The following is a 26,837-nucleotide window of genomic DNA, read 5'->3' as shown; positions in this document are numbered from 1 at the left end:
CCTGAAGGAAATCAGTCTTGAATATTCATTGGACAGACTTATGCTGAAGCTGAAACTCTAATACTTTGGCCAACTGATGTTAAGAAATGATTCATTTGAAAAGACCCGGATTCTGGGAAAGATTGAGGCAGTAGGAGAAGAGGACAACAGAGAAGGAGATGGTTGGATGGCATCACCAAGTCAAATGGACATGAGTTTGAGTAAACTCCAGGAGTTGGTGATGGACAGGGAAACTTTCAGTGCTGTAGTCCATGGGTTCACAAAGAGTCGGACTTGACTGAGAAACTGAACAGAACTGAACTGGAGAATCTTGTAGGTCTTCATAAAACTGTTCAACTTCAGCGTCTTTGGCATTAGTGGTTGGGGCACAGACTTGGATTACTATGATGTTGAATGGTTTGACTTGCAAACGAATAGAGATCATTTTGCTGTTTTTGAGATCATATCCAAGTACTGCGTTTGGACTCTTTTGTTGACTATAAGGGCTACTCCATTTATTCTATCGGATTCTTGTCCTCAGTAGTTGATATAATGGTCATGTGAATTAAGTTCACTGATTTCAGCCCATTCTAGTTCACTGATTCCTAAAATGTCAATATTCACTCTTACCATCTTCTGTTTGACCACTTCCAATTTACCTTGATTCTTGGACCTAACATTCCAAGTTCCTATGCAATATTGTTCTTTACAGCATTGGACTTTGTTTCCACCTCCAGACATATCCACAACTGGGCTTGCTTCCACTGTGGCTCAGCCTGTTTATTCCTTCTGGAGCTATTTCTCAGCTCTTCTCCATTAGCATATTGGTCATGTACCAACCTGGGGAGTTCATCTTTCAGTGCCGTATATTCTTGTCTTTTCATGCAGCTCATGGGGTTATCAAGGCAAGAGTCCTGAAGTGGTCTGCCATTCCCTTCACTCGTGGACCACATATTGTCAGAACTTTCCACCAGGCCCAGTCCTTCTTGAGTGGCCCGCCACAGCATGACTGATATTTTCATTGAGTTTGAAATGGCTATGATCAGTTTGGTTAATTTTCTATGATTGTAGTTTGCATTCTGTCTGCCCTCTGATGGATACCAATAAGAGGCTTGTGGAAACTTTCTGATGGTAGGGACTGGCTGTGGGGAAAACTGCATCTTGCTTTGGTGGGTGAGGCCATGCTTAGTAAGTCTTTAATCCAATTTTCTACTGATGTGTGGGGCTGTGCTCCCTCCTGTAGTTTGGCCTGAGGCCAAACTATGGTAGTGATAATAGCTGTAATGTCAACCTCCTTCAGAAGGACTTATGCTAGTACACCGAGCCTCTCAGGATGGTTGTGGTCAGACCCCGCAGCAAGCCACTGACAACTCACGCCTGCACCATAGACTCTAGGACACCCACAGGCAAGCCTGGCTCAGTCTCTTGTAGGGTCAGTGCTTCTTTCTCCTGTGTTCTGGTGCACACAGTTTTGTTTTGCCCTCCAAGAAAATGTGGGTTTTATTTTTCCAGTAAAGTGAAATCTAATTATGATCTTTTACTATAAATCAATAACTGAAAAAAATTACTCTCTAAAGGCAGACATTTAGTTTTTATTATGAGAAGATTGTGGAAAGATGCCTTTCCAACCTTCTCAATAGTTCTCTGATTATCTGTTATTGGAGGCATTTTATATTTGTGGATGCTGTTGGCATGTAATTGATTTAAATAATTTTTTTTTTTAATTTGAAAATTGAAGGATATTTCTTAAGCTCATTTTTTTCTTTAGTTTCTTGCTATCTATATTGATAGAGCATCTGTTAGATAGTTCTGGAGATATGAGTAACCCCTGATTATTTTAAATATAATTTACAAATGACTTTACCTCAAATATGTACAAAGTTCACTGTTACCAGAACATCTAGTATTTCCTTTCAGTTGCATAAAAGTATATATATATATTTAAAGCTGGTTCACATTTTTATTTTAACTGGTCAAAACTGTTGAGAAAACTTTGAATCTTCCTGTCCACTGAAACTCTTTCAGATGGCTTATTAAATGACACATTAATTATTTTTAAGTTAGTCAACAGATTTCTTTCACTGATCTCTGTTTTCAACAGAGACATGTAATACTGTGGGGAAAAGGAAATTCGATTGTATACATGTTCTGTTTGCCATTTTCATCCAATTGTGGCTATTTATTTTAAAGAAGCTAGATCAACTTCATGTACTTGGATCAAGTATATGAACTTATATGAAATACTCATTTTTTAAATAACTGGTGAGATTTTATAAAGCCTGTTCTTTCAAGTCAGCAACTAAGTTGTGCCGTTATAGTTTTGAATCATATATACAAGCAGCTTGGTGATAATTTGGACACAGCTGTTTATATATCTGTACTATTCCAATAATAATTTTAATTTAAAGTGTGAAAAACAAAGTATTGTAGTTTAGAAAGACCTTTTTTAACAATTTTGTTTTACCATTCTAAAATATACTATCTTTTTTTTTTTTAGTTGAGAAAATTAAGATAAATCAATGAGTCAAAGATAGTAAAAATAATAGCTCATCTGTAACAAGAATTTATGTTTACCTTGTTCAGTCTTTATATCCTTTTCTGTCAATTATATTCAATTCAACATGACACAATATGTTTTCTTCCAATATTTTCTACTTCCCTTTACTAACTCATAAATAATACATATAGATTTATATTTCTAATTGTAAACTGTTTTTGCATTCCTCATGGTGCCTAGCGTAGAGCTTACTAAGCTGTATGCTATTATGTATTTGTCACATGAAAATTCTCTTTAAAACCTTATTAGTGTTGGAGAACTGTGTGCAATCTCATAAGAATTCATGCTTCATATTTTTTCTGCTTGTTTTCAAGACACAATGATTGAGATTATACTCACTGTTTACGTCTAAGGAGCCAGCCATTGCCTCCTTACCATTTAACTTTACTTTTTCCTCTTAATGATAATTCATAATTTTATGAATTCTATGTAACTAGCAGCCTACATGGATATCTGAAAAATTTTATACAGCTGTATTGTAATGTCCCAGAGACTTTATCTTGACATTTGATTTTCTTCTAGAACAACCAGTGTTACTTTCATTACAAATCTTATGAGTTTTATAGCTTTCATTACAATGTGAATTCACAGAAATTTGAGGACGAGAAAGTAAAATCATTAGTTATATCTTCAGGGGATAACTATGGTCATACCTAGGAAACTATGATAACCTACAAAAACCTTGTAAAGTTGTCATAAAATGATACCTAGGACACTTTAAATGACTTATGAAAAAGAAATTCTGCCAAGCAGCAATACCTTTGGTAACTTAGGGTATAAAACACACTGTGTTTAGGGAAGAAACGCTTAAATGATGGCACAGACATAAAGTGTAGTGTTTCCTGCTAAACTGGAGTAGCACCATTAAAAGCTACCATAAAAAGGGTAGACTAAGCATGATGGTAGAGGATACTTCCTCAGCCCCTTGGAAAAAAAAAGTTCATTTTCTGTGCTTTTTATAAATAGAGTGATATTGAAACAAAAAAGTCTCCATTTTATCTTTTTAGTCTCTACAACACAATCTGTAATTCACGTCCTGATGATTTTTCTATATTTAATTATTGTCTTTCTAAACCTTTAGCTGTCCCCTTGCCAAAATTCTCCTTCTTCCATCACCTACACATATAAAAGTGCCTCACAGTTGGGTGAGTGTGGGTATCTCGTTGTTTTTAGAGCTCTGCCACTGTCCACAAGGAAAGTAATCCTCAGCCACATGGTCTCTTCCTCAGCAGAAACCACAGCTTCCCATCCTTCCATTCTATAGCTCACCATGAATAATTTAGGTCTTCCCTCTCTTCATCTGATATACCTCATTTTCCCTGTTGCATTGAGGACTTTTTGTTTTTCTATTCTGTTCCTGCCACACACACTCTTTTCCCCCAAGATTATCTGGATCATCTTTTATCTGTCTTAAAAACCTACTGAAAATGGTGAGTCATATTGATTGAAACATCAAAATACGTACACAGTGTAAACTTTGGGTGATATGGCATAATGCTAAAAATTTGGCGAATTTAAGTGTGTACAAAATATAAGATTTTGAGTAATTGATATCTTCTTTAAGGCTTCATTTTGTCCTCTTTGAAAAGAGAAAAATTCCAGGGACCTAGTATGAACACCAATTGAAATAATATTAAGGATGAGTGGCCTATGTGTTAGGGGTCACAGACAGTTTCAGGGTGCAGTAGATCATGGAGTGGGGAATTGAATATTGAGAATAATATGAAGAACACCTGATCAAACTCTTTTAAAAGACTTTTGTTAGATGAGAGTGTCTTTTTCAATTGAGATATTATTTTCCACCTCCAAAAAGTGAGGAATTTTACAGTCTGTTTTAATATTAAGTATTGTCTCCTAGACCATAGGTGAGGAAGAGTGGGAAGAAAAAGACGAATAGAAAGGAGGAAGTTTACTTGTTTAAATCTCTCTCTTTCTCTCTGTCTCTTTATTATTTACATATTCATCAATAGACTGTTAAGAGAGAGAGGAAGAGAACCCCAGAGAGAACAGAACAGGTTCCAGGATTACAGAGGCAGCTCTCAGAATTTCTTGCCTGCATGTATGCAGAAGAGAGACCTGTTCCTCCCTCCAAAATAAATTGCATTCTTTGCAATTGACATATTAATGAAGGACTGTTCTAAACTCTAGGATTTAATAAATGTGTATTGTTGGAAAAGCTAGAGAATTAGACGGTAGCAATGCACTAAACAAGGAAAGAACTCAGAGAATTGCAAACAGAATTGATTGAAAACTCTCTATAATTGTTATATTAAATTATTTTTTGAACCCAGGTCAGCACAGAATTACTAGGAAGCATCAACTATTGATACCCAAGAGGATAATTAAAAGAGAAAATCTACTGTACCAGGTCTGCTTGACTTGTTTTTCCTAAATTTTTGATGAGTAATGATAAATGTTAGTACTTGTAAATCTTACTGTGTCTGATATAGTTTATTATATGTTTACTTAAGCCAAATTTTTATCAATTTGCATGGACATTTCACTCTAGTTAAAAGACACATGAATACCACTGTTATCATGATAACGTGCTGAAAGAAATAATGCCCATAGATTCAGTTTCATAAAAATATTTGAACTCAGAGGATCTGGTTAAAGATGGTGGAGTAGAATGATGTGCACTCATCTCCTGCAAGAACAACAAAATCGCAACTAGCTGTTGAACAGTCTTTGATAGGAGGATGCTGGAATCAACCAAGAAAATATATCCCATGTCCAAGGACAAACAATAAGCCACAGAGAGAGGGTAAGAGGGGCACGATCACAATAAAATCAAATGCCATACCTGCCACAAACTCGTGACCCACAAACTGGAGAACAATGGTACCAAAGATGTTCTCCCACTGTTGCGAAGATTCAGAACCTCATGTGACACTTTCTAGCCTGGGGACCCAACAAAGGGACTGGGAATCTCCAGGGAATCTGACCTTGAGGCATAGTGGGATGTGATTACAAGACTTCCACAGGCCTGGGGGAAGCAGAGACTCCAGACTTGGAGGGCACAAATAAAACCCTGTGAGCACCAAGACTCAGAGGAAAGGAGCCGTAAATCCACAGGAAACTGAACCAAACCTACCTGTTACCTCCTGTGAAGGTGTGGGTCAGCAAGGCTTCACAGGCATCAACTTTCTGGGAAAGCAAACTTTCTCTTTGGTTTAAATACATACCGAGACACATAGTAATCAAACTGACAGAAAATAAAGACAGAGCTAAAATATTAAAACAACAAATAACATACAAGGGAACTCCTCTCAGGCTATCAGCTGATTTCTCAACAGGAACTCTACAAGCCAGTGGGAATGGCATCATACATTTAAAGTGATGAAAGGGAAGAACCTACGACCAAGAATACTATACCCAGCAAGACTCTCCTTCAAGTTTGATGGAACAATCACAAGTTTTCAAGACAAACAAAAGTTAAGAGAATTCAGAATATGATCATACATATTCATAATTACCTTAAATGTAAAGGGATCAAATGACATAGACTGGCTGAACAGATGAAAACATTTGCACGTACACACTTCCACTTACCACATCACTCTGCTTAACTCCCCAAATTGTATGTAATTATTTTACATTGTCAGGTTAATCATTTTCCCATTATGGCTTGCAGTTGTAATTCTCTTTTACTTTTTGTCTGGTTATTCATTGTGAAAACTGATGAACATCTTTTATTATTGTGATTATGTGACTGTTACTCATGTGTTACCATTGTATTATGGTTGGTCCACAGAAAATTATAGAATTCTATGTCGCCTAAACTACCATTTAATAGAAAAGCCTGTAATCACTTTTTAAAATACAGGTGCATATCAGAATTATGTTGGCGTTTTTTGAAAAATACAAATGCCAAGATATTATTATTATTACTTTTTTGCCCCAAGCTTTAGATATGTTTCTAATGAATAGTCATGTTCAAAAACAATTGGACTGTATGAGGATATTTTACTTTTACAGTTTGCTTCACTTTTTCTATTTCATATTCAGTTCTCCCATTTCATTTAGTTTAAGTATTCCAATTTCTCTCTTTTTTTATTTGATGTTTTTTCTCAAGCTTTTCTCAAGTTTACTATAAAAACTTTTGTATACATATGTAAATAATATGTATTATATATATATATAAAACAGAAAATTTATGAATTTTGCCTAAGTAAAAAATTGATGATATTTTGATTCCACTTGCTTGACTTAATATGAATAGAATGCTAAATTTCTAATTTAAAAAATAGATATGAAATAAGCAACAAATGTTTATTATATAGCATAGGGAAATATTTTCAATGTCTTGTAATAGCTTATAATAGAAAATAATTTGAAAAATAGCATATATGAATATATAACTGAAACACACACACAAAATAGAATTCTACTTTTTGAAATTTAGTAATGTTTATTTTTTGCCAGTTTTTTTTTAAATGTCCTAAAAACATCTAATAACAATATATGAGATACAAAAGTTTAAATATATTTGTGTGGGATATGATTAATATAAATTCATCAAATATAAATCTAGTATATTTAAATTATTGATGACATCATTAAAGATGCTTCTTTTCTTATTTTTTCTTCACTTCATAAAGAGTATTCTCAGAGAAGTGTTAATATGTCTCACTATGATTACATTTTTTCTTTTCTCTTATATTTTCTTCTGAGTTTTTCTTTATATATCTTGTTTCTTTGTTGTTAAGGTGTCTAATGGTTGATGATGTCTGTCTTCTTTGTGCTTTTTATCATTAAAATATTCATTTTTGTTTTATTAAAAAATATGAACTTAGTGCATCTTATTTAACAATATAAGTAAGGCAAACCCACTAAAGGCTGTCCAAATGAGGACAAAGGCTCTTCCAAAAACAAACAACAAATGAGGCTCTTCCAGGATGGCAGCAGAGAGTAGATAATAACCATCTTAGTATACTACACATGACCAACATGTAATTTTGACAGTTGATAAATTTGTATTAAGCATGTTGGTTAACCTATACACAACAGTAGGAAAGAAACTGAGGGAAATACACCTAAAAGAAGGGGCTATTCTATAGTATGTAGATATACTAATATTCAGCCCTTCCATGGAGGACTCAGATCAGAACTCCATTGAAATTCTTAATTTCCTTGGGACCCGGGGTTATAGAGTCTCCCAGGAAAAGGCATGGACCTCAAAGCAACAAGTTAAATACATGGGATACATCATAAATCCTTGAAGTAGACAAATATCTCCAGATAGAAAACAAGCTATATTATGTGTAGGTACTTCAAAGCCTTGTATCTTGGGCTTCTGTAGGGAAAGAGAAAATTAGCCAAGATGGCATGTTCAGGCTCTCTCGCCCCACATTTTGTAAATAATAACTATGTAATGACTGTGTAACAGTTGAAATCATTTATAGCACTGCACATGTGCATCATGAAGTACTCAGTCACAAACTACTTTGTGCTATAGGGATACAGTGAACTCCACCTAGAAAGTGGCAGCATTTATGGCTGCATCACAGCTCTGTCCCTTGGGTTAGCCATGAGAGGAGAGAATATAGCATGTCTACTGCCATGGCTGCTGCATCAGCCAGGAGAGAATACTGTTATGGCTGCTGGGTCAGCCCAGAGAGAGGTTGTGTTGTGTTAGGTTATGCTATGGCTGCTGCATCAGCCAGGAAAGAATAAATGTGTCTGCAATCCCTACAGCTCCTCTTCTTATCCTCTTAGCTTGTGCTTTGCCTACCCTGGGTTCAGTGAATAGTGCGCACAGTGAGATAAAACGACAACTGCAGGTGCAGCAATACAGCTTCCCAGGTGGAATTAGTGGCGAAGAAATCACCTGCCAGTGAAGGAGACAAGGCAGATGCAGGTTCAGTCTCTGGTTTGGGAATATCCCCTGGAGGAGGGCATGGCAACCCACTTTAGTCTTCTTGTCTGGAGAATCCCATGGACAGAGCAGTCTGGCAGGCTGCACTCCACAGGGTCACACAAAATTGGACATGAGTGAACACACACAACACCTACTTTACCCATCGCCTTTATAAACACCAAGGATGATTAAATATAAGCAGAAAATGTATAGCTGGAGTAAGATCAAGCTGTAATCAACATTGCCAGGAGAAATACCATAACCTCAGATATTCAGGTGACACCACCCTAATGGCAGAAAGCTAAGAGGAACTAGAGTCGCTTGATGAAGGTGAAAGAGGAGAGTGAAAAAGCTAGCTTAACAACAATCCAAGATACTAAGATCATTGCATCTGGTCCCATAACTTCGTGCAAATAGATGGGAAAACAATGAAAACAGTGACAGACTTTATTTTCTGGACTCCAAAATCACTGCTGACAGTGACTGCAGCCATGAAATTAAAAGATGCTTGCTACTTGGAAGAAAAGCCATGACAAACCTAAATAGTATATTAAAAAGCAGAGTCATTGCTTTGCTGCCAAAGGTCCATATAGTTAAAGCTATGGTTTTTCCACTAGTACTGTATACATGTGAGAGTTGAACCATAAATGAGGGTGAGCGCTGAAGAATTGATGCATTTGAACAGTGGTTCTGGAGAAGAATGTTGAGAATCCCTTGTACAGCAAGGAGATCAAACAAGTTAATCCTAAGGAAAATCAACCCTGAATATTCATTGGAAGGACTGATGCTGAAGCTCCAACATTTTGGTCACCTGTTTCGAAGACCTGGCTAATTGGAAAATCCCCTGATGCTGGGAAAGATAGAAGGCAGGAGGAGAAGGGGATGACAGAGGATGAGATGGTTGGATGGCATCACTGACTCAGTTGAGATAAGTTTGAGAAAACTCCAGGAGATGGTGAGGAACAGGGAAGCCTGGAATGGTGAAGGACAGGGAAGCCTGGAATGACCCCATATGTCCATGGGGATCACAAACAGTTGGACATGACTGAGTGACTGAATGAAAAGAAACTGGATTTTATATCTTTCTAGTTATCATAGACCATAGTGCTAGTAGCTCAGTCATGCTTGACTCTTTGTGTGTGCCACCAGAGAAGCCCCACCATAGATCATAGGGCTGATTATAATTAATCTGAGGTTTGTGTAAGGTCTTGGATACCAAGAAATAAATAAGGAAGATAGGTTAGACTGATAAAACAAGCTGAGGTAGTGTTGGGGTCAACACTAATTAAAACTAATAGTCTAGACAATGCCTAGAAACTTTCTAACTACAAATTTTCTTCCTCTACCATGCCTTCCTGGAGCTTTCCAATGACCAAATATCATTAACACCAAGACATTAGAATCATGAGGATCATGAAATTTAGATTTGATTAAGATATTGGAGATCTAGTTTAGTGATTTACAACTTATATTTCTCAGAGATTGTCTTTCACCCCAATCTGTTTCTTGGAAAAGTTCTTCCCCAAACCCCACCCAAAAACAGCCAAAAAAGGTAGGGGTAGCCAGCTAGGTTTTTCTTCTGTTTTCAGGAATAAATAAGAAAAATTTACTTTTATGTATTTTTGTAATAAATTACTAAGATATTTCTAAAACATTTTCTAAAAATCTTTGGAAAATCACTGATTGAATGCCATATTCCAACTTGAATATCCTTCTGATTAACTCTGGCTATTAGTTAGTGAGACAGCAGATTAAAGTTTTAATTGGCATTACAAAGGGGACTGATTATTTTAAATGAACATTATATTGACACTATCTGACTTGAAGGACTATTATCACTTACAACTTTTCTATTTTTCTTCCATCAAAATATTGCTATATAAATTTATAAGAAACATGTATGTATAAAAATGTATATATAGTTTCATCATATATTGTCTTAATTTTTGTTTGCCCTTTTTGAAACTCAGATTCCATCCCTGGGTGGGAAGATCCCTTGGAGAAGGAAGTGGCAACCCACTCCAGTATTCTTGCCTGGGAAATTCAATGGCTACAGGAGCCTGGCAAGCTACAGTTCATGGGGCCACAGAGTCATACATGACTCTGCATGCAAGCATGCCCTTTATATATTCCTTATATTTAAGGCTTTCAGTGTGTACAGTCACAGCTAAGTAGACTTAATTACAACAGTACTTGCCACAGATTAAATTTTTGATAAATGAGTTGCTATTATAAATATAACAAATATGATACATTACGATATTGAAAGTGAGTGAAAGTCACTCAGTTGTGATTGACTCTCTGTGACCCCCTGGTCCATGGAATTCTCCAGGCCAGAATACTGGAGTGGGTAACCTTTTCCTTCTCCACCAGATCTTCCCAACCCAGGGATCAAACCCAGGTCCCCTGTATTGCAGGTGGATTCTTTATCAGCTGAGCCACAAGGGAAGCCCAAGAATACTGGAGTGGGTAGCCTATCCCTTCTCCAGTGGATCTTCCTGACCCAGGAATTGAACTGGGGTCCCCAACATTGCAGGCAGATTCTTTACCAAATGAGCTATCAGGGAAGACTATTACAACATTAAAGTCTCTCAATTTCTAAAATAATTTTGTATAACACAATTTGGGCTAATGAGCTGTAAATTCTCATGTTCCATGTCTATCTTCTACACAATTAACTATTATTTTTTAGCTAGCAAATATTTCATTCACTAAAAAGGATAACATATTACCCCATTATTGGTGATATTAGCATCACTCTCTTCTGACTTGTTAGTGAATAACTAGAAAAGTAAGTGCTTAGCTAATTCAAGGCATTCACTCACAGTTTTTTTTTTTTTTTTTTGTCTGTTTGTTTATTTTGATTTTTCCCTTCGTTTTGTGAAGACTGACATTCAGAAATGAAAGTTTCCATTTTCTGATCACAATTTGAGCATTTTTTACACAAAACCAACCCAGAGTTCACCTAAGAGCTCAGCAGGATTGTGTCCTCTTAACTAATGTACTGAAAATGAAGCCCTGAGCTAACCTAAGCTCCCTCTTGTAAGTATTCATTAATGCTTCCACAGACTGAAAGTAGGAAAAAAAAAAATGTGGCTGCAAGAGAAGCAAAAAAGATCAAAGAAGAGCACAAAATAGGCAGAGAACAAGTTCTCTCTCTTTTTAAAATGCTCTGTAGATTTTCTTCCATTAAAGAGTTCCTGTTACAGCCTTCATATAAAGTAGGTATAGGGTAATATGTGTGGCTTGTAGATGAATTTTTTCTGAATACTCTGTCCATAATATTCTTCCTTGAAGTTGCCTTTTTTTATCTACTAAATAGAAGAATTGATGCTTTTGAACTGTGGTGTTGGAGAAGACTCTTGAGAGTCCTTTGGACTGCAAGGAGATCCAACCAGTCCACCTTAAAGGAGATCAGTCCTAGGTGTTCATTGGAAGGACTAATGTTGAAGCTGAAGCTCCAATACTTTGGCCACCTGATGCAAAGAGCTGACTCATTGGGAAAGACCCAGATGCTGGGAAAGATTGAGGGTGGGAGGAGAAGGGGACGACAGAGGATGAGATAGTTGGATGGCATCACTGACTCAATGGACAAGAGTTTGAGTAAACTCTGGGAGTTGGTGATGGACAGGGAGGCCTGGCGTGCTGTGGTTCATGGGGTTGCCAAGAGTCAGACATGATTGAGCTACTGAACTGAACTGAATTATTATAGTGGCAAGAATATACAGAAGAACTATACAAAAAAGATCTTCATGACCCAGATGACCATGATGGTGTGATCACTCACATAGTGTCAGACATCCTGGAATGTGAAGTCTAGTGGGCCTTAGGAAGCTTCACTATGAGTAAAGATAGTGGAGGTGATGGAATTCCAGTTGAGCTATTTCAAATCTTAAAAGATGATGGTGTGAAAGTGCTGCACTAAATATGCCAACAAATTTGGAATAATCAGCAGTGGCCACAGGACTGGAAAAGGTCAGTCATTCCAATTCCAAAGAAAGGCAATGCCAAAGAATGTTCAAACTACCACACAATTGCACTCAACACACATGTTAGCAAAGTAATGCTCAAAATTCTCCAAGCTAAGCTTCAACAGAACATGGGCAGAGAACTTTGATATGTTCAAGCTGTATTTAGAACAGGTAGAGGAACCAGAGATAAAATTGCCAACATCCATTGAATCATAGAAAAAGCAAGAGAGTTCCAAAAAGACTTCTACTTTTGCTTTGACTACGCTAAAGACTTTGACTGTGTGGGTCACAACAAACAGGCAAATTCTTAAAGAGATGGGAATACCAGACCACCTCACCTGATTCCTGAGAAATCTGTATACAGGTCAAGCAGCAACAGTCAGAACCAGACATGGAACAATGGACTGGTTCCAAATTGGGAAAGGAGTACCTCAAGGCTGTGCACTGTTACCCTGCTTATTTAACTTATATGCAGAGTACGTCATGAGAAATGCCAGGCTGGATGAAGCATAAGCTGGAATCAAGGTTGCCTAGAGAAATACCAATAACCTCTTACATGCAGATGACACCACCCTTATGGCCAAAAGAGAAGAGAAACTAAAGAGCCATTTGATGAAAATGAAAGAGGAGAGTGAAAAAGCTTGCTTAAAACAGTTCCCTTGTATGTCATTTGTTGTTTTTCCCTTACTGCTTTTAATGTTTTATCTCTGTCTTTAATTTTTGTCAGCTTGATTACTATGTGTCTTGGTATGTTCCTCCTTGGGTTTATCCTGCCTGGGACTCTCTGTACTTCCTGGTCTTGGTTGATTATTTCCTTTCCCATGTTAGGGACATTTTCAGTTATTTCTTCAAATATCTTCTCAGGTCCTTTTTCTCTCTCTTCTTCTGTGACCCCTAATATAATGTGAATGTTGGTGTATTTAATGTTTCCTTAGAGGTCTCTTAGACTGTCTTCATTTCTTCTCTCTTTTTCTTTCTATATTCTGTTCTGTGGCAGAGATTTCCACCATTGTGTCCTCCAGGTTATTTATCCATTCTTCTGCCTTAGTTATTCTGTTATTGATTCCTTCTATTACTCATCTCTGGTTTTTTGGTTTTAATTCTTCTAGGTCTTTGGTAAACATTTCTCGCATCTTCTCAATCTTTGCCTCTATTCTTTTTTTGAGATCCTGAATCATATTCACTTCCATTATTCTGCATTCTTTTTTCTGGAAGCTTGCTTGTTTCCACTTCATTTAGTTATTTTTCTGGGTTTTTATCTTGTCCCTTCATCTGGGACATAACTTTCAGCTTTTTTCATGATGATTAACTTTTTGTAATATGGTTTTTACTGCAGCCACTGTGAGACTGTGCTTCTTCTGTCTGCCCTCTGATGGCTGAGGCTAAGAGGCTTGTGTAAGCTTCCTGATGGGAGGGACTGATGGTGGAAAAACTGGGGTTTGCTCTGACAGGCAGGGCCTTGCTCAGAAAAGCTTTAATCCAATTATCTGCTAATGGGTGAGGTTGCTGCTCCCTCCATGGTAGTTTTTTGCCCTGAGGTGATCCAGCCCTGGAGTCTATGGTAGGCTCCATGGAAAATTCCTAGAAGGTTTAGGCCAAGAGGGATCTCTTGGGACCTAAACACTGGAAGTGCCTCCATCCCTGTGGTAAGCCCTTGCCAACCCATACCTCCACTGGAGGCCCTCCAACACTGGTAGTCAAACAAGACTGTTTCAGTCTCCTGTGGGGTCACTGCTTCTCTCCTCTGGGTCTTGGTGCCTACAAAATTTTGTTTGTTCCCTCAGAGACTGTAATCTGTGTTTCCCCCAGTCCTCTGGAAGTCCTTTAATCAAATCCCACTGGCACTCAAGGCCAGATTTCCTGGTGATTCCTTGACCCTTTCTCGGATCCCCAGGCTGGAAAACCTGATGTGGGTTTCAGAACCTTTACAACAGTGGGAGAACTTATTTGGTATTATTGTTCTCCAGTCTATGGGTCACCCACCCTGTGGGTGTAGGATTTGATTTTATCAGAATTGCACCCCTCCTACTGTCTCGCTAGAACTTCCTGTCTTTGGACATGGGTATCTTTTTTGGTGGGTTCCAGTAAACTGCTGTCAATGGTTGTTCAACAGCTAGTTGCAATTTTGATGCTTTTACAGGGGAGATTAGCACACGTCCTTCTACTCTGCCATCTTGAACCAGAAGACCATGTCTTAACTTTTTGTCTGTGTGTCTTTATATCTGAAGAGAGATTTTTGTGTGCAGCATATACATGAGTATTATTTTTTATACACTCAACTACACTGTGTCTTTTTATTGGAGAATTTAGTTCATTTACATTTAATAAAATTATTGATGAATATGTACTTATTACAATTTTGATATTCGTTTTCCGGGTACATTGGTGTTTTCTTCTCTGTTTTCTTTCTTCTCTGTTTTCTTCTTCTGTTTTCTCTGTTTTCTTCTTCTTCTTTTTTTTTTTTTTACTACTTTCTGTCCATGTAGCTAGATGACTGTCTTTAGTGGTACACTTAGATTTGTTTCTCATTTTCTTTTGTGTATCTACTATAAGTTTGGCTTTCAACTTACTTTGAGGTTATATATAAAATTTATATTTGTAACAATCTACTTCATTTAGATGACTTAGGTTTGAACATATCCTAAAGCTCTACATTTTATTCCCCCCTTCATGTTTTATTTTTTTCTTGTCACAATTTATATCTTTTTATCTTGTGTATTCCTTTTGCTCGTCTGGAAAACTCTTCCATACTCTTGGGCAGCAGCTTTTTTAAGAATGCAAATATATACTGCCCTGTAAACACCACTGGTCACAAAAATCAGGAAGCCTGAAGATGTTCATTGGGGAGCAGTTGAAAAATTGAGGCTCTAGATGACTCTCTAAGCTCCTTTCTGGAAGTCCAGATCAGTCTGACTGAGATTTTTTTTTTTTTTTTCTGGCAGAGTTTTCTACTCTATAAAGTTATTCTATGCAATAAGTATTTTGCATTCAGATATCTTAAGATTCTTGTATAAATATATGCCCCTGCAAGTGCTTTCATTTGTGTAATCTTAATAACTACTGATGATTTTTTCATGATTTAATTATTCCTCTAGTGTTGGCAACCCATTCCAGTGTTCTTGCCTGGAGAATCCCAGGGACGGGGAAGCCTGGTGGGCTGCAGTCTCTGGGGTCTCACAGAGTCGGACACGACTGAAGCGACTTAGCAACAGCAGCTAGTGTTTACAGATTACTTCACTTTTTCTACATTCATTAGTTGTCATTCTATTAAAAGGGGAGTTTTATCTGCCTGTCTTTTTCTTTCTTTCTTTCTTTCTTCCTAGTGGGTCCTATGGATTTCCATTTTCTCCAATGATATTAGGATACAAATTTAAAAGATTCTCAAATTGCTTTAGTTTGGGGTTACTAAAAATCTTTTCAGTCTAGCTTCTTTTTCCTTTTCATTTCCGTTTATTATTTGAACATTTTAAAAAAACTTTTTGGCCCAGAAAAATGGTATAAGCTTATTCTATGCTTTCCTTCTAATTCTCTCTGCTTATTTTACTGGAAATGTTATATGGAAACCAAGATTTGGACATTCAGTGTTCTTGCTGATACTGGAGTGTCATTGCTCCAAGTCATTTCAGAGAAGAGAGTTAAAAAACAAGTGTGAGTACACACACACACTTATATATCTCACTTCTATACCCATCTACATACATCTATTTTTAATTTGTTGTTCAGTTGCTAAGTTGTGTCCAACTCTTTGTGATTCCATGGACTGCAGAATACCAAGCTTCCCTGTCCTTCACCATCTCCTAGAGTTTGCTCAAACTCATGTCCATTGAGTTGGTGATTTAGAAAAGCATATATAAATATGAATATATACATGAATATAAATGTTTTATGTGTGTGTGTGTGTGTATATATATATATATATAACATAGTTGTATATGTGTAGAAGTATGATCTTGTAGCAATATCTTCAATTCTGATCTTATATTTCAGGTTCATTCTAATTTTATTTTTCTTTTCCTATATTTTGGCTCCCCAGTTCAATACTGTGAAGCCCCCAGTCTACCAACTCTTACTCGCATGGGCTTCAAATGCACCAGGCCATGTCTTCAGCTTGCTGGGTCCAGTCATCCTTCTGTATATGGGTCCTACTGTTGCTACTTTCACTGAAAGTAAGGGGGAGAGATTGCTCCATACTTTTTTTTTTTTTTTTAACTTCATGTTTCTACGTATACCTTTCTTTTCATTGCTATGGAAAGCTTTTGAGAGCAACAGTTACATCTTAAAACTTCAGTGTCTCACTTAAAAATGTCCAGCACAATGTCTTACCCACAATTTTGCAACTGGAAACCTGTGAGCTGAATTCTACCAAAACACATTTTATTTAGCCTGTTTATAAAACAGAATATTGATTTAAAACAAAAATTATACATTTTAAAGTAAATATAATGTATTTAAAAATAAACAAAATAATGTGTTTTTATAAAACAAAAATAGTTTGTTTCAAAATTTATTTTATGGAAATTTTATACATAGGTATCAATTTCTGGCTTCTTTCAAAATCAGAAGTTATGATATCAGTGAATTTATCCTCATGCATGAGAGGGAGAAAAACAAATGAGTAGCTGCATCTATATGTAGAAGGACATTTACAAAATGTTCAGCTTAGATCTCCTACCTGTTTGTCTCATTGACTACCTGGCACTTGAAGGAATTTGAGTTTATATCCTGACACACAGGAGGAGGCATTGGTTGACGTTACAAATATTGGTTAGTTAACTGATTATGCAAGGTAAAATTTGGAGTTCCAAGTCAACTGAATCAACTTTTTCTAATAAAGCCATGACAATTTTTCTTTGCTCTTTATTTCATTACATCTTTCACTTTTACCTAAATTCAGAAATCTGGTCCTTGCCATTTATGAATTATAGTAATTTTATCAGAGACTATTACTTGCAGTTCTCTAAAAGTGGAGAAGAGTGTCCCAGAACCATTAATTTCAGGGGAATAAAAATTGCTTATTCATAGTTTTGTGTGTGTGGTCTATGAGCTGTAAAGACCACTTAAGGTCACTGCTTCATACAATATTAGGTAAACATTTAAGAGGTAAATACTTTTATCCATCTTTGCTTCCAGCAAAGAAATAGACCATGAAAACTCCAGAGAACTGGCTTGATATATGTTTTCACTTTATTATTTTCCCTGAGCTGAGTTCTCAGTAACACTCTCATGTAGATGCAGGTAAGTGAACCATGCTCTGTGTGATGGGAAAAAGGCAGATGTATCTGAGAAACTATGTCATATATATATGTATATATATATATATATGACAGAGAGAGAGAAATTTATTTCTCTGTTCATGAGAAAGGCATTAATCTCCAGGAAAATGATCATCTATTCATTTGTGAATTTATAGGTAAGTTGGAAAGAGTGAGTAAATAAAGTCAATAAAATTTATGTATTAAAATAACTATCATTTAATTAAAAGCAAAGGCATTACTTTACTGACAAAGATTCATATAGTCAAAGCTATGGTTTTTACAGTAGTCATGTATGGATGGGAGAGTTGGAGCATTAACAAGGTTGCACATTAAAAAACTGATGCTTTCTAATTGTGCTGGAGAAGACTCTAGAGAGTCCCTTGGACTGCAAAGAGATCAAACCACTCCATCCTAAAGGAAATCAATCCTGAATAGTCACTGAAAGGACTGATACTGAAGCTGTAATATTTTGGTTACCTGATGCCAAGAGCTGATTCACTGGAAAAGACCCTGCTCCTGAGAAAGATGGGAGGCAAAAGGAGAAGAGGGCAGCAGAGAATGAGATGGTTAGCATCACTGCCCCAACGGACATGAATTTGAGCACACTCTGGGAGATGATGAAGGACAGGGAAGCCTGGAATGCTGCAGTTCATGCAAGGAGTTAGACATGACTTAGGGACTGAAACAGCAAAATATGTAATACTATATATTAAAGACTCAATGACTGTATACAATTTCCATTACTTATAGGTATTTCTCTGCTAACTGTAGGTAAATGTCACATTAAAAAAAGAAAAAAAAACCCTATATTTTCCAATATATTAGTTGGTGGTAGATCAGTTAATGGTAAGTTAACTTGATATATCCCAGTTAAAAGTGATTCTACCTCAAAAAATCAGAATGACATTTTATTGATGGTAAGGTTGACTGTTTTTGTTTATTTTTATCTCCTCTGTCAATTATTCACTCATATGCCTGAAATGTCACTGAATTGTATGTTACATATTACGATGATCAAACTCCTCTCCTATTTAATGGAATTACTTTTCCTAAGTGACTCTTTCTCTTTTACTTATAGTTCTCATACATAAAAATTCAAAAATTTAAGTTGTTAGTTTTTTTCTTTTTTCCCCGCCTTTGATTTATTCCCTATGACTCACATACTAATTCTGAATTTAAATTCATGGGGAACCTTTTACTACTAATTTAATAAAGAATCAATGTACACCTCAGAGGAGCAAACTCTTCAACTTCTTACACAGACAGACACACAGACATCAACATAATTCTCATATTGTGTCTTACAACTGCCAGGGCAGTATTGAAGGTGAAAAAGAGGAAACCTGGTACATGTCTCTGCCCATTAACAAAAGTAAAGGCTTTACTTTTTCCTGGGAGAGTGTGATTTAAGAGCTAATCAGCACCATGGCCCTTGCATATTATCTAAGAAAGTAGAAATTACTGGCTACTGAATTTGGTCTTGGAAGCTCCAGAGGGAATCTCTGCAGGCCCTCTGATAACTTTAATGCCAGCTTGAATACTCCTCCTTATGTAACTGGGTTTGTTTGCTACACATAAAAAGGGGCAGCTAACTGATGATCTGCCTCTTTTTGTATGTGTTTGAGTAGAACAGTTTACTTGTGCAGACAAAGTTTCTTGCGTTTAGTGTTTCTCTACTCTGTTGGCAAGGACTGCTTTATTTGCTTTGCACAGTCCCATTAAATTATTCAATGGCATTCACATTCATATGTCTTTAGAACATTGGTTCCAAAATGAATCTTCATATTCAAAAGAAAGACATTATTTTTAGGCCATTGAAATCAGAAACAGTATCATAAAGAAAATGATTCTAAAAGTAAATTTTAATTCATTCATTAGGGCACAAAAAAATCTCTTCTCCAAGTTCTATAAATTGATTGCTCTTTAATATCAAGGCAAGCCTTTCTGTGGAATAAAAAAATATATATTTTTCTCAATTTCATTGAGGTGTAAGATGAGGGCAAGAAAAAGAACGTGAAGGACAAAGATATCTGAATGCTCTAAATGTTTCTTTCCTTTGGGAAAATCTATATGAAGTTGCCAATGTAACCTCTGTCATTTTGAGGCCAACACTTAGGGCTCTGAATGAGAATCTTGTAAATATCCCATTTGTTCATATATATATATATATATATATTTATATATATAAATACTGAAGAATTTCCATCATATTAATTCATGTGGAGAACATAAGTATTATACAAATCCAATGGATAGTATGGGTAAATAATTTAATTTAAAAATTCAAGCAAACACACACACAAACACACACACACAACAGGTGACTGGCATGAATAAAACAACTGCTGCAGAAACCTGCAAATATATATTTTGGTACTTGCTGTAGTACACTGGAATGTGATCCTGCCTTTATATGTGCTATATCTTAGTGTTAAAGGACTGATCATGTAAGAAGTACTCTCATTTAGAATATTCCAGTATGGTAGTCACATTTTTAAGTCAAAAGTAGTTAGGTTAGTCTGTATAACTATGGAAATCCTTGGTCAACATGGTCAAATGACTACCCGGGCAAATACCTTCTCTGTTTCAAAACGAAATTTAAAAAGATCATCAGTGAAAAATTCAAAACATCACCCAATTATAGGACAGTGAAAATGAAAATCTTAGGATTTTCCCCCCTTGATCATGATTCCCTCTCTGACATTTATTTGTGCCCAACCACTTTATTTCAGGACACATTCACAAGGCACTGCTTTTCTCTTTTCCAATCAATTTTGTGATTCACATTTTCTTTTCAGTTCATTTCAGTTCAGTCGCTCAGTCATGTCTGAATCTTTGCAACCCCATGGATTGCAGCATGCCATGCCTCTCTGTCCATCACCAACTCTTGGAGTTTACTCAAACTCATGTCCACTGAGTCAGTGATGCCATCCAACTATCTCATCCTCTCTCATCACCTTCACCTCCCACCTTCAATTTTTCCCAGCATCAGGGTCTTTTCAAATGAGTCAGTTCTTTGCATCAGGTGGCCAAATTACTGGAGTTACAGCATCAACATCAGTCCTTCCAATGAATATTCAGGACTGATTTCCTTTAGGATGGACTGGTTGAATCTCTTTGCAGACCAAGGGACTCTCAAGAGTCTTCCCCAACACCACAGTTCAAAGCATCAATTGTTCCCCACTCAGCTTTCTTTATAGTCGAACACTCACATCCATACATGACTACTGGAAAAACAATAGCTTTGACTAGATGGACCTTTGTTGGCAAAGTAATGTCTCTTTTTTTTAATGTTGTCTATGTTGGTCATAACTTTCCTTCCATGGAGTAAGGGTCTTTTAATTTCATGGCTGAAGTCACCATCTGCGTTGATTTTTGGAGCCCCCCAAAATAAAGTCTTCCACTGTTTCCCAATCTATTTCCCATGAGGTAATGGGACCAGATGCCATTATCTTAGTTTTCTGAATGTTGAGCTTTAAGGCAACTTTTTCACTATCCTATTTCACTTTCATCAAGAGGCTCTTTAGTTCTTCTTCATTTTCTGCCATAAGGGTGATGTCATCTGCATAGCTGAGGTTATTGATATTTCTCCTGGCAATCTTGATCCCAGCTTGTGCTTTATGCAGCCCAGCGTTTCTCATGGTGTACTCTGCATATAAATTGAATAAGCAGGGTGACAATATACAGCCTTGACGTACTCCTTTTCCTATTTGGAACCAGTCTGTTGTTCCATGTCCAATTCTAACTGTTGCTTCCTGACCTGCGTACAGATTTCTCAGGAAGCAGGTAAAGTGGTCTGGTATTCCCATCTCTTTCAGAATTTTCCAGTTTATTGTGATCCACACAGTCAAAGGCTTTGGCATAGTCAATAGAGCAGAGATAGATGATTTTCTGGAGCTCTCTTGCTTTTTCGATGATCCAGCTGATGTTGGCAATTTGATCTCTGGTTCCTCAGCTTTTTCTAAATCCAGCTTGAACATCTGGAAGTTCACATACTGTTGAAGCCTGGCTTGAAGAATTTTGAGCATTACTTTACTAGTGTGTGAGATGAGTGCAATCATGTGGTAGTTTGAGCATTCTTTGGCATTGTCTTTCTTTGGGATTGGAATGAAAACTGACCTTTTCCAGTCCTGTGACCACTGCTGAGTTTTCCAAATTTGCTAGCATATTGAATGCAACACTTTCATAGCATCATCTTTTAGGATTTGAAATAGCTCAGCTGAAATTCCATCACCTCCACTAGCTTTGTTCGTAGTGGTGCTTCCTAAGGCCTACTTGACTTCACATTCCAGGATGTTGGCTCTAGGTGAGTGATCACACCATCATGATTATCTGGGTCATGAAGATCTTTTATGTACAGTTCTGTGTATTCTTGCCACCTCTTCTTAATATCTTCTGCTTCTGTTAGGTCCATACCATTTCTGTCCTTTATTGAGCCCATCTTTGCATGAAATGTTCCCTTGTTATATTTAATTTTCTTGAAGAGATCTTTAGTCTTTTCCATTCTGTTTTTTTCCCTCTCTTTCTTTGCTCTGATCACTGAGAAAGGCTTTCTTATCTCTCCTTGCTATTTTTGGATCTCTGCATTCAAAAGGGTATATCTTTCCTTTTCTCCTTTGCCTTTTGCTTCTCTTCTTTCCACAGCTATTGCTAAGGCCTCCTCTGGCAGCCATTTTGCTTTTTTGCATTTCTTTTTCTTGGGGATGGTCTTGATCCCTATGTCCTGTACAAGGTCACGAACCTCAGTCCATAGTTCATCAGGCACTCTGTCTATCCGATCTAGGCCCTTAAATCTATTTCTCACTTCTACTGTATAATCATAAGTGATTTGATTTAGATCATACCTGAATGGCTGAGTAGTTTTCTCTACTTTCTTCAATTTAAGTCTGAATTTGGCAATAAGTTCATGATCTGAGCCACAGTCAGCTCCTGGTCTTGTTTTTGCTGACTGTATAGAGCATCTCCATTTTTGTCTACAAAGAATACAATAAATCTGATATTGTTGTTGACCATCTGGTGATGTTCATATGTAGAGTCTTCTCTTGTGTTGTTGGAAGATGTTTGCTATGACCAGTGTGGTTTTTTTTTTTTTTGGCAAAACTCTATTAGCCTTTGCCCTGCTTTATTCTGTACTCCAAGGCCAAATTTGCCTGTTACTCCAGGTATTTCTTGTGTTCCAGTCCACTATATTGAAAATGACATCTTCTGTGGGTGTTAGTTCTAAAAGGTCTTCTAGATCTTCATAGAACTTTCTTAAGTTTAGCTTCTTCAGCATTACTGGTCGGGGCATAGACTTGGATTATCATAATATTGAATTTTTTGCCTTGGAAATGAACAGAAATCATTCTGACATTTTTGAGATTGCATCCAAGTACTGCATTTTGAACTCTTTTTTTGACTATGATGGCTACTCCATTTCTTCTAAGGGATTCTTGCCCACAGTATTAGATAATGATAACTCATTAGATAACTCATCTGAGTTAAATTCATCCATTCCAGTTCATTTTAGTTTGCTGATTCCTAAAATGTTGATGTTCACTCTTGCCATCAAAAGGAAAATTTGACTGCTTCCAATTTGCCTTAATTCATGAACCTAACATTCAAAGTTTCTATGCAATATTGCTCTTTACAGCATCACACCTTGCTTCCATCACCAGTCATGTCCACAACTGGGTGTTGCTTTTGCTTTGGCTCCATCTCTTCATTCTTTCTGGAGTTATTTCTCCACTGATCTCCAGTAGCATATTGGGCACCTAACCGACCTGGCAAGTTCATCTTTCAATGTCCTATCTTTTTGTTTTTTCATACTGTTCTTGGGGTTCTACTGGTTTCATTCTCTTCTCCAGTAGGCCACATTTTGTCAGAACTCTCCACCATGAGCCATCTGTCTTGGGTGGCCCTACACAGCATGGCTCATAGTTTCATTGAGTTAGACAATGCTACTGTCTATGTATAACACATTTTCTTTTACTAATTTACAATTCTATTGCACAGTATAAAGGAAGAGAATATCAGGAAACTTTGCTTTTCTATACTTAGATACTGGAAATCAGTTATTTTTTCCTTTGACCTCCTGAAGACATGATTCACTTACCAGTATAAGTACATTAGCAGTGTACAATGCAATCAACTGTGTTTAGAACACTATAATATAATGAAAAATAAATAAAATTGGCTATTATAAACAGTGCTGCGATGAACATTGGGGTACACATGTCTCTTTCCCTTCTCGTTTCCTCAGTGTGTATGCCCAGTAGTGGGATTGCTGGATCATAAGGCAGCTCTATTTCCAGTTTTTTAAGGAATCTCCACACTGTTCTCCATAGTGGCTGTACTAGTTTGCATTCCCACCAACAGTGTAAGAGAGTTCCCTTTTCTCCACACCCTCTCCAGCATTTATTGCTTATAGACTTATGGATCGCAGCCATTCTGTCTGGCATGAAATGGTACCTCATAGTGGTTTTGATTTGCATTTCTCTGATAATGAGTGATCTTGAGCATCTTTTCATGTGTTGGTTAGCCATCTGTATGTCTTCTTGGGAGAAATGTCTATTTAGTTCTTTGGCCCATTTTTTGATTGGGTCATTTATTTTTCTGGAGTTGAGCTGTAGGAGTTGCTTGTATATTTTTGAGATTAGTTGTTTGTCTGTTGCTTCATTTGCTATTATTTTCTCCCATTCTGAAGGCTGCCTTTTCACCTTGCTAATAGTTTCCTTTGTTGTGCAGGCGGATTCATTTCGATATTTGGCAAAACTAATACAATATTGTAAAGTTTAAAAATAAAATAAAATTAAAAAATAATAATAAATAAATAAAATTGGGCTCCAATGTACTAAATCCCAAGTCCCAGACCCAGTGTCATGTGTGCAAGGCAGCTTAATGTGACTAATCACTTGATCTACCTGAATTTGAATTTCATTTTGAAAAAATTCCTAGCAACATTTTAGGATGAATGAAATGATGTAAAAATACCCTTTAAATTACAAAAAAACGTTGGTTCAAATCCAAAAACTAAATTATCATATGTAGGTGGCTATTGAGGTGAGAGGTTGAGAATTAGAAGGTAGCCTACATTGAAGAAACTTAGGTGATAGAAAGGTGAAAATTTTTGTCTTCAAGACTGTTGGGAAAGACTGTTCTTTACATCATTGTCTGAACAGTCTTTTAGACTCTGTGGGAAAGGGAGAGGGTGGGATGATTTGGGAGAATGGCATTGAAATATGTATAATATCATATGTGAAACGAGTCACCAGTCCAGGTTCGATGCACAATACTGGATGCTTGGGGCTGGTGCACTGGGACAACCCAGAGGGATGGTATGGGGAGGGATGAGGGAGGAGGGGTCAGGATGGGGAACACATGTATACCTGTGGCAGATTCATTTTGATATATGGCAAAACCAATACAATATTGTAAAGTTAAATAAAATAAAATTAAAAAAAATAAAGGACATTGATGAGGGAAAAAAAAAAAAAGACTGTTGGGAAAACATCATGAAGAAAGTTAATTATGCATCAAGGAAGAATTAGGAACTAATCATGAGAGAGCCAGAAACATTACAGAAAATGACTTGACATAGCCAAAGAATGTTCAAACTACCCTACAATTGTGCTCATTTCACATGCTAGCAAGGTAAGGCTTGATATTTTTCAATGTAGGCTCCAACAGTATGTGAATAGAGAATTCCAGATGCTGGATTTAGAAAAGGCAAAAGAACCAGAGATCAAATTGTCAATATCAACTGGATCATAGAAAATGCAAGAAAATTCCAGGAAAACATCTACTTATGCTTCGTGGACTATGAAGCCTTCGACTGTGTGGACTGCAACAAACTGTGGGAAAGTCTTCAAGAGATGGGAATAACAGACCACCTTACCTGTCTCCTACGAAACCTATGTGTGAAACAGGAAGTGACAGTTAATACAGACATGGAACAATTAACTGGTTCAAACTTGAAAAAGGAGTACATCAAGACTGTATATCGTTACCCTGCTAGTTTAACTTATATGCAGAGAACAGCATGTGAAATCCCAGGCTGCAAGAATCACAAACTGGAATCCAGATTCCCAAGAGAATATCAATACCCACTCTAATGGCAGAAAGTGAAGAGGAATTAAGAGCCTGTTGGTGATGGTGAAAGAGGAGAGTGAAAAAGATGTCTTAATTCAACGTTCAAAAAACTGAGATCATGACATCTGGTCCCATCACTTCATGGCAAATAGATGAGAAAAACTTGGAAACAGTGGCAGATTTTATCTTCTTGGGCTCCAAAATCACTGCAGATGGTGACTGAAACCAGAAAATTAAAAGACATGTTCCTTGGAGAAAAGCTATGGCAAACCATTTTGTTGTTCAGTTGCTTAGCTGGGTCCACTCTTTATGACTCCATGGACTGCAGTATGTCAGGCTTTCCTGTCTTTCACTATCTCAGAGTTTGCTCAGACTCATGTCCACAGAGTCCATGATGCCATCCAAACAACTTGTCCTCTGTTGTCCCCTTCTCCTCTTGCCCTCAGTCTTTCCCAACATCAGGGGCTTTTCCAATGAGTCACCTCTTCACATCTGGTGGCTAAAGTATTGGATCTTCAGCTTCATCATCAGTCCTTTAGGAACATTATGGGTGATTTCCTCAGGATTGACTGGTGTGATCTCCTTGCCGACTCTTGTCTTCTTCAGCACCACAGTTTGAAATCATCATGTCTTTGGGGCTCAGCCTTTTTTATGGTCTAACTCTCTCATTGGTACATGACTACTGGAAAAACCATAGCTTTGACTATAGGCACGTTACAGACTTTTGTTGACAAAATGATGCCAATGCTTAATACACTGTCTAGGTTTGTCATAGCTCTTCTTCCAAGGACCAGTGTCTTTAAAGTTCATGGTTACAGGCACTGTCCACAGTGATTTTGGAGCCCAGGAGAATAAAGTTTATCACTGTTTCCATAGTTTCCCCACCTATTTGCCATAAAGTGATGGGGCTGGATGCCATGATCTTAGTTTTCTTGAAAGTTGAGTTTTAAACAAGCTTTTTCACTCACTCTTCTTTTTCATATTTATAAAGAGGTTGTTTAGTTCTTCTTCACTTTCTGTCTTTAGGATAGTGTCATCTGTATATTTAAAGTTATTGATATTCACCCAACAATCTTGATTCCAGCTTGAACTTCATCCAGCCCAATATTTTGCATGATGTACTCTGCATATAGGGGCTTCCCTGG

The sequence above is a fragment of the Bos taurus genome, chromosome 24 (genome assembly GCF_002263795.3).
Source record: "Bos taurus isolate L1 Dominette 01449 registration number 42190680 breed Hereford chromosome 24, ARS-UCD2.0, whole genome shotgun sequence".
In the NCBI taxonomy this organism is placed as follows: domain Eukaryota; kingdom Metazoa; phylum Chordata; class Mammalia; order Artiodactyla; family Bovidae; genus Bos; species Bos taurus.
The sequence above is the reverse complement of the archived record's forward strand: the minus strand, read 5'-3'. Positions refer to the sequence as shown.